This window comes from Asterias rubens, chromosome 1 (assembly GCF_902459465.1).
Source record: "Asterias rubens chromosome 1, eAstRub1.3, whole genome shotgun sequence".
Taxonomy (NCBI): domain Eukaryota; kingdom Metazoa; phylum Echinodermata; class Asteroidea; order Forcipulatida; family Asteriidae; genus Asterias; species Asterias rubens.
This window is the reverse complement of record NC_047062.1, coordinates 18,460,112-18,469,855: the sequence shown is the minus strand read 5'-3', so window position 1 is coordinate 18,469,855 and position 9,744 is coordinate 18,460,112. Positions and strand designations below refer to the sequence as shown.

Sequence of the window (9,744 nt, the reverse complement as noted above, 5' to 3'; positions counted from 1 at the left end):
CCAAAATGTTTCATTAATGTATTCTTTATTGTGTGTTTGAGCAGTAGAAAAACGATGGATATTTGACATTTTAAAAAGAAAGGCGGCCATCTTGAAATAGAAAATAAAAAGCCCCTCCTTCCTTTTTTTGAGAAACCCGGACGCTAAATATTTTTCTTTTTTTACTTGTTCTGGAAAAATGTGCACAATAAATTCATACATATTATTTATTATTATTATTTAAAGACACTGGACACTGTTGGTAATATTGTCAAATACCAGTCTTCTCACTTGGTGTTTCTCAACATGCATAAAATAACAAACCTGTGAAAATTTGAGCCCAATTGGTCGCCAAAGTTGCGAGCGAGGTACATGTAGTAATGAAAGAAAAAACAAGCTTGTCACACGAAGTTGTGTGCGTTTAGATGGTTGATTTCAAGACCTCAAATTCCAAATCTGAGGTCTCAAAATCAATTTTGTGGAAAGTACTTTGTTCTCGAAAACTATGTCACTTCAGAGGGAGCCGTTTCTCACAATGTTTTATACTGTCTACCTCTACCCATTACTCATCACCAAGTAAGGTTTTATACTAACTAATTATTTTGAGTAATTACCAATATTGTCCGTTGCTTTCTGGTTAGGTAGATCAGTTGCAAGCACCCCAATATATCATGCAACTATGTACAACTGAGCTTTCATGGCTCAAATTTGTGGGAAAATGTCAAAGACCACATGGCCTGTAGCTCAACATTTTTACTGTATCATTATTTATTTTACAACCATGTGAAATATGTTTTGATACGCTAAAATTGATAAAACGATAATAATTTTAGATTTTGGTCTTGACCAGAATCTAAAATTTGCTGAGAAAAAAGAACATTTGTAAAATAAAGAACATTAACAATATCTTGGAAGAGTAGAGTTAAACATGGTGGCTGTTTCCTATCATTCTTGTGTCATAAAGAATTTTAAAAACAAACAAGAAAAATCAATCAACCAAACAAACTAACACCAAACAAAAAGACTAACAAACAAACAAACATAATGCTGCATTTTGGTCCATTTTTTTAATTATAAAACATTGCTACTTAAAAATTCTTACATGGTGAGACCTTACAATATGAATTCAATTCTAAAAAGCATTTTACTCACATAACATGCACCATATGGCCAGCCTTTCCCCTTATATAATGCAATCGTTTATTCTTTTGTTTTTTGGTTAGTATTATTGCAATAATTTATTGAATTTCCTTTTTGCAATTGGTCAAAATATCCACTGACTATCAAATTGCATTAGAAGTCAACCAGCCATTCAAATGCAATTAGCGTATAGATATTTTATGATTGAAAAAAAAAAAAAAAAGGTTGACCGCTGTTGTCAAATGTCAATGGGAAATTCGTGAACAACTACGTGTTTATGATAATGACATTGATAATGATGGTTGAAAAAAAAAGGCCAAAGTGAAGGATTCAGAAGGACTGGCTGGTATATTTACGCCCACACAACACATGCTTCTCACAGGGTCAGGTGTTCCTATCTCATCTACAGACAGATTAGTGCAGAGTAACATAGGAGATTTTATAAGAGAAATTGGAGACCACGCTAACAGAAACTGTTTAAGCCCAGTTCATACTTCGCTGTGAAAACAGAATTGTGATGTCAAATTTGCTTCGCATTTTTGTTCGCAGGGAGTATGAAACGGGCTTAAGTCTGTAAGCAGAGCTGCCAATCCGCCCTTATCCTGCGGAAGGTTCCCTGAAGATCAACCAATCTATCCATGTTCGGAAGAACCAATTTGAAATCTCCCTGATTATGGAAACTTTTTCCTTATTGTGTTGATTGTAATTCTAATATCCCTGATTGTTGTTCATAATCTCGCTGATTGCAAGATGCAAATGTTGGTTAGCTCTGTGTTAAGGTTTATGTGAATGCTTCGTTGTAAAGATGCAGGATTTCAACACAATGAGCAGTAGTAGGCTACATATAACTTGAGTCAGTTCAATTTATCGTTGTGTCATAGCTGCATGAAATTCCCTGCCTTTTTCTGCACCCATTAAAAAAATGACATCATTATTTTAAAAGTACAATTGATTTCAGACTTGAAGTAAACATCTCTGTTTCTAAAGAAAGGCTACAAATTGTGAATGGTTCAAATTTTGATCGACTATGCTTGTCATACAGATTTGATCTGTATTAATTTTGTGTCCAATTGTTATTTTTAACATGGGTAAACATCTCAAGAGACAATGTTATTAAGGTCAAAGGTTGCAGTGCTGCTTAGGCTGTCATAGGTTGATGATAGACTCTGCAAGGCTCTTAAAAGGGCAACAGCACAATGTCATTGTAAGCAGTTTGATTGGAAAAGGTACCATTGCACAAAGGAAAACAGCATGAACAATTTTTAAACTTTGAGGTTTTCTCTTTAAATAATCTGGTAATTAGTGCTTCCTTCAAGTAGAGTTGAATTTCTCATATTGAGTTTCACTAAAGAGCATTTGTTTCCTTCTCTCTCGTGTCTCGGAAGTAGTTTTAGATTGCATCTGCTTTGCTATTGTATTTTGCATGCTCTTGTCTCCTCAAACTGCTTGGCTTGCAAACATAATATGGATTGTTTTAATTAAGTCATGAACAATGTAAGAGTGGATGATATTGATTTGCCAGCATAAAAATCTATACACCAGAACGTGATAAAGAAATGCACAGTCCAATTTACTGTGGAGTTTCCTTGACTGACTGGTCTGAAGACTAGAATAACTACATTCAAGCCAAGAGAGGGCGCTATTGTATTTTTGTATCACACACCACCAAGTTGTGTTGTAAAAATAAATAGACAGGTTACCAAACATGTGTGTGATGTAATTGTAAATACACCAAATGTTTACACACCATCATCTGGGACACAGTACGGGTTTTGGTTCAAAGTGGATGCAACTCTACAACAAGTACGGAAGGCAAGTGAATTTAATACCACAGTTGTTGGTGACACAGTTGTCTGTTTCTTAAATTGTATTTTGTCTTCAGTGACAAGTTATGCCTGTGTTTTTTGTTGCATGTTGTGGCTGCTGAGTCTCTGAGGTTTTAGAGGATTGATGACAGTGATGATAGATGTATGTTTTTGGTGCTCTGGTGTTTCTGATCAGCAGAGTGTGGGTTCGAGTCCCGGTCGTGGCACTCATGTCTTTGAGCAGAATATTTTACCATAATTGCTTTGTTTTTATCAATGGGACATTGGGCCATACATCGTCCTGTGTGATTGGTAGTGGGCAGTTCCATAGAAATGTAAACCTCAGTGCCAAAATTTCAAAATGGCACTAATGTGGCAAATGAGGCATCATTTTGTAGCTAATTGTATGAATTTTAATAAAATATAATTTGTTACTGAAAATATTCAGCGGCTAAAGTGCTATTTTCGACTGAAAAAATACTTTTAAAATAGTGAAATTTGCTCAAAAATAATGTTTTGCCAAATTAATCAAAATTTTTACTGTGGTTAAATAGTGTTTGTTTTGGTTTTGCACCTGTTTGAAGTTTGCTATGGTAACAACACAATGATGGGAAAAAAAAAAAAAAAATCTTTCAAAATTTTATGATATTCAATATTTTAGGAAACTTACTTTTCCGATGTACGTCCAACACCAAAATAGTGAATATTTTAATCTCCCTTTTTCAACCGTGGGCAGAAAATTTTCAAATTAACACTACAAAGCACAATTGATGCCCTCTATCTAAACATGGAATTATTTCTTTAAAAAGATCTTCTTAATCGTAGAAAATCCTGGTGTCGGACGTGCATTTTGTTCGTACGTCCGACACCAGTACGTCCGACACCTCCAAAATAATTATGTGAAAGCCTTTTTGAATGCCTTTAAAATATCATACAAAGCTATAAATTGGTACCTAGGGTAACTCTCACCCAAATCACTAAAATCTTGCCTCAAAACAAGTGTATTTCATTCCCCTTTTTTTCTACTGGCTGCTAAAAACACAATAATTTTAATCCGCAGAAAACTTTAATTTCCATTTCCAAAACCCACTGGTACTTATAATTAATATAAGAAAAGCTTGGTTTTTGCAGTATATTTGTTAAATTCAGGTACATGTGGTTACCCCCAAGCAAGGATAGAGCGCTTAAATTCATTTAGTAAACTGTTGACAATGCTCTAAAGTTGGTTCTTGAGAGAAAATATCAAAAGATTTAACACCAAAATTCTTGGTGACCTTTGACCTTGGCAACAGTTACCCACCAAGAACTTTAAACTTTAATTTTTTTTAAACACAAGTCCAATCTACAATATATTTGGACCAAATGTTATTTTGCAGACTAATATCTTTCATTGTTAGGCAACATTTTGAAACTTGGGTGTTTTGCCAGTTTTGGTTGCCACAGCAATGCATAAGGATACGCATGTACATCATGTACAAGTTGCATTACACATGCACATTGTTTCTATTGATCTCAAAACGTTGTATAATTTGACAATTAAACCACTTTTTTCAACAAATAATGATTTAATCTGATATTACAACACCAAATTGGTAGATTAAATCATTATTTTATAACAAAAGTGAAAAGTTGAACTGATTGTTACCTATTTTTGAATGCAATTTCGGACAAGTACGTCCGACACTGTGAAATGTACGTCCGACACCAATATATTAAATGCCGTTCCTTAAAATTCAAATTTAAAAACCAAATGTCTTATGGTAAAGTGTAATGACAGAGGTCTGATGAATCCATAAATAAGAAACAAATGCATTAAAGTTCAAACACATCACAGAGTTTAAACTACAAATATTGGTTTCCATAAAAAGGCGTTTCTCTGAGTATGTCCGACACCATGGTGTTTTGGGCGAATGGCGTCTATATCCAAAGACATGGATGAATAATTTTTAGATAAAATAACTTTAGTGACTGCCTTTTACCTCTATCCAGAATAAAAATTCCTTTTATTTATACCACTGTAATAATACACTCTGTTAAAGTGTCCGAAATGTACGTCCGACCCAGTGGAACTGCCCATGCAAAAAAGAACCCAGAAAACTTACCGCTAATATAAGATTAGGGCTAGGCTAGGGCAGGGGTTAAACCTCATGACCCCAATGTTTCTATACTTGCAAGCTATGAGTCATCCTTGGTTTCGTTACCAGGAATAATATAATGATCTTCAAAACCCTTAGATCCATCAAATTTGTCTGACTCATCCATGAAAAGGCCTGAAATTTTACACAGTAGGCTATCGCATCCATTCATTTAAGCATGAGGACTTGTTGTTTAAACAGACATCATTGGTAATGAGACGTTTTACAAGAAAACATTCATAGTGTACACATTGTAAATGTCTTGCATTTTAGATAACACTCACTATATTTATAAAATAATCATTATTGTCCTTAATATATTTTGGAATGTACACAGTTAATATAAAGGCTTGTCGTAGTTAAATGAGAGTGCTCACCAAACTCAAGCTTTGGTGTTTCTGATCACCAGGGTGTGGGTTCTTATCCTGGTCTTGACAAAGCAAGTGACCTCAGGAATCCTCAAATAGGCTCCACTCTAGCAACCTGACATTAAAATGTTTGGTTGGATAAGATTAGTATGCCCAGCTCAGAGATAATAAGCACAGTTTGGCTCGGCTGCCCTCAATCCTCCGCAGCCAGACAACTTCATGAAGAGGATTTCTAGGGGATTTGGAAGAGGGATTTGTGCAGACATTATTTGCAGCCTAAAGATTATTTCACATTTTAAAAGAAGATTGATTAAACAAAACACACTTGAGGCTTTATTTAGAAAGTGGAGTTAAACAATAAAAACAGGCTTGAGGGGGGCAAGGTTGTTGGTCTTTACATGTAAAGAAAGAATACAAAGCCACAGGAGGAAGCCTCTCTGCTATAGGAGTCATCACAGTGTGAATGGAGGCAATGTTTTCTTATCGACCAGTCCTTGAAAGGGGGCAGGGTGAGGGTGTGTGAGTATGGGAGGGGAGAGTGGACAAATAAAACAGTTCTTGTATATAGGCCTTTAATTTGGGTTGACTCACAGTAAGTCGGGATTCTATGTGTGTTCACGGTTCAATGGACAGTGCACACAGGCAGAGGTGGGTGGGAGCCGAGCCCTCAAATCTATTGACAATGACATTTGTTTGTCAATAGTTAGCTGTTTGGTAACGGGCTGACGCTTTCCTTGGTTGAGGTTGTGTATGGTGTACAACCCGGATTTTGTGTAGGCATACACCAGTTGTCCTGCTCTTGTCTGTCTGCAAAAGGATTACAACTGAAGTTTGAAGGATCCTAGTCAGGGCTTCCGTCACTGCAAGTATGTATGAAGCATGTTCAGTTTAGGATACTGTAAATAAATTGTGATTGGTTATCCCGTATTTCCTTCCCCCATGGTTATCATTTTAAAACCAAATTCAATATTTGCTGGTTACTGATAGTTTGTATGGGTATGTGCACATGGTGCAAACAACTGGAATTGTACAAGTTCTTGCGCTATCCTAATCTGAGAATCGATGTTAGCATTCCCAGGTAAAATTTCTAGTTGAACCAAGTTAAACTGTGTTTAACTGGAACTAGTTAAAAACCAGTTGATAAACTAGTAAAATACAGTTAAAACCAGTTGGTTTAGTATGGAAAATGTACAGACACCATAAAGTTATATATAAGAACTAGAGGGCGCAGGAGTGATGCTTCGTGCACAAACGCCACGGGACCGCAAGATGACAAGCGCGTCATTCTGCATGCGCGTTGAATATGAAATACACGTTTGAGTTTTTTTTATTGAACGCTCACGCGATGCTGTTTGTTCAACTTACAAAATGGCCGCTCAAACACACGCTGTGAGATGTCAGTTTTGTTAACTTAGAAAATGGCCGCCTGCGCGCTGCCGGAGTGCGTATATAGGCCAGTGCGCCCTCTAGTTCTTATATATAACTCTGTGACAGACACCAACTGGTTTATAATTTAAACCTAGTTGAACATAGTGAAACCTAGTCCAAACCAGTTGGTTAATATGGAACTATCCAGTTGAACCAGTTGACCCCAGTTAACTGGGTTCAACTGCAATTTTGACCTGGGTTGTATTGAGGTTTTTTTTTTTATCTGGACATGCCTGCATAGGTGCAGTGCAGACGTTGAAGAGGACAGCAATTTTCATCTGGTACATTCTAAGGGGCACTTCTATTAGGAAATGTAAATTTGTGTTGAACCCTTGCAGAGGGCGCTACAGCAAAACCACTGGTCACCATGGCAATAAGCCTTTTTGAGGGCAGACAAAATGCTTTGACACTATTAATTTGTCTGTATACACCCAAACCAAACAGATAGTGCACTCCTACAGTGTCCACCGTATCTCAAAAATGGTAAATGATGTTGGTCTATTGGGTTTATTAAAGGACCCAACGTACTCCTAGAACTATGGAGGTTTTGTTCCGCTATCGTCTCCTGTTACGGGAGACTAGCGGAATGATGGGAGACAATAGCGGAATGAAACCTCATTGTTCTACATAGGAGTAGCCCAAGGTACACTAGTACATGTTGTATGTGGCAAAAACAATTTGTAAACTACATGTACACAGTTTTTTTCTGTGGGTCAACTATCTTAACAATGATTGTTACCAGCGGTGTAACATCTCTGTATGGACCAACAACAATAACCTCTTGATTAATGACATGCTGCCTGCCACTGAGAGCAGTTTATTTCTGCAGGGTATAACCTTCAAGGAAACGCCATTATCACAATCAAACACCCAGAAACTGTTCCCCTGTTACTTTGGAATTATTGAGTCAGTTCCAGATGTTTAAATGTCGCCCTCTATTGACAGAGGGCTCAGTTACATGTGTAGGTTCCGTGTTGTTGTGAAATAAGTATCTTTGGTGTGCTGTAACACAAAAGGTAATTTTTTTAAATGAAGCCGTGCTGATAATGCTATAGGCCTAACTATTGTTATTATTTACGTCTGTTTGGCAGTTGAACATTTGTTTCTTTTGTGTTTAACATGTATCTGGTATTCAGAATGGTTTGTTCTAAAACTCTTAATTGAAAATATTAGATCCCCTGGTAGTACATTATAAAAACAACTGTTTCCCACATTATTTGGATAGAAATATTTTATTTTGGCAGTGTTTTTCGCTACTGCAAAAAAGGCACTTCTCTGTAGCAGAAAATATAAAATAATTACTCAAATGAAGCCAGCAAGAATTTGGTTTAACTTTTCACTCTAGATGTATGGGTTTTGGGGTTGTTGGGGTTGGGGTTCAAATTCCTAGGAATTTCCTGGCGTTTGATTTCCTCTGTAGTGTGAGGGTGCTGTAGAGCTGAAATTAGTCGGTTTGAAAGTGTCTTTTAACAGGTTACCTGTACCTTTGTACAGTCTGTAGTCCTACAACTTTACAGATTGTACCTGACCATGGAGGAACCTGTGATCTGACACGTACAGTAACTAAGCCCTACAGTGCCATGTATTTTTGTTCAATGCCAGAGATATATTTTAAGCTGTAAACCACTTATCAGTTTTTAGAAATTGCAAATAATAATCCTTTAAACATGGTCTGCAGCAAAGCTGACTTCCCGAACGTAATTTTTGGTCACAACTTGAACTTCCACAAAAAGTTATTTTAAGGTCAAGCCAGTGTGTCGTAACCAAAACAAACATGTTATAAATAGAGGAAATTTTTACTGACCCTGCCCATAAACAGTTTAGAAAACTGGTACCGTTTAATCTTTTCAGGACTCGGCTATGGTTGCTAGGGTTGAGTCTTGAAGTGTCAGTAAAGTTCACTTTATTATTAGTAGTGTTTCAGACCTGGAATTTCATCTTTGAGAGGACATCGATGTGTCAGTAAAGGCAAATAGAAATCATACACGAGGAAACGATCATTTCTAGTCTTGAACAAGAATATTATGATACATGAACTTTTATTGATCTACTTTTAGGTCAGATGTTAAACTTTCTTTCCTTCCTGCCCGTCCTTTTTAGGGGATGTACATTGTACAATATAACATACATTATGTGATGCCGGTGTTTACCATGTGATGGTAAAAAATAAACAGTTCAAAGTCGATCATAAGAAATTTTGAAAAGGTGGATTTTTAGCAATGTTTTGAAAATGTCCAGATACGTTGTAGCTCGGATCTGTAAAAGAAGAGAGTTCCAGAGAGTGGGTGCGGATACAGAAAAAGCATGAACGCCGTTGGAAGTGTTTGTTTTAGGGAAAGTTAAAAAGAAGTTGGTTTGTAGAGCGAAGATTGCATGGGGTATATGGTGAGGTAGAGAATTCATAATAGGGTTTGAGCACTAGTGCTTGTTGATATTAATGTTTTTTTAGAACACCATGAATTGATTGACTGTGTTTAGACTTCTGTTTAGGAAGGCCATGGTACATACACATGTAGTGGCTGTGGCTGGATTGCAGTAAAGTCCTGTTGTTTAGTACTTTCGCTGCAGCCAATGGTCATAGCTGTAGCCAAAGTCACTAAATTTAGTTGCATTAACAGGCCTTGATACTCGTTTTTGAAGGGGCACAGAAATTTTCCTCTAGCAAGGGGCACTTCTATACTTTAATTTTTTTAAACTTGTATTCAACTTTGCAAAGGGAACTGCAGCAAAAGCATAGGGCAATTGCTGTGGGTGCCTGCAGTGGGTGTTGTGGGTTATATCCAGGTCTGCATTATATAGACCAAGCATTTATGACTGTAGATTTCCACACTATGTAGTTAATGGTATAATAGCCTGGTGACATTTAAATATCCCAGGCACTTGCTTGCC

The 9,744-nt window shown here is 36.7% G+C and overlaps 1 protein-coding gene across 1 annotated transcript in view; it reads left to right on the top strand.

Annotated features, from left to right (window-relative positions):
• The first annotated feature begins 6,200 nt into the window (after positions 1 to 6,200).
• LOC117287625 (inositol-trisphosphate 3-kinase B-like) overlaps positions 6,201 to 9,744 on the top strand; it is a 32,706-nt gene continuing 29,162 nt past the window's right edge. Inside the window, exon 1 of the mRNA XM_033768213.1 lies at positions 6,201 to 6,293. The gene's annotated coding sequence lies outside the window, so the exon portion shown is untranslated. The remainder of the gene's footprint in view (positions 6,294 to 9,744) is intronic.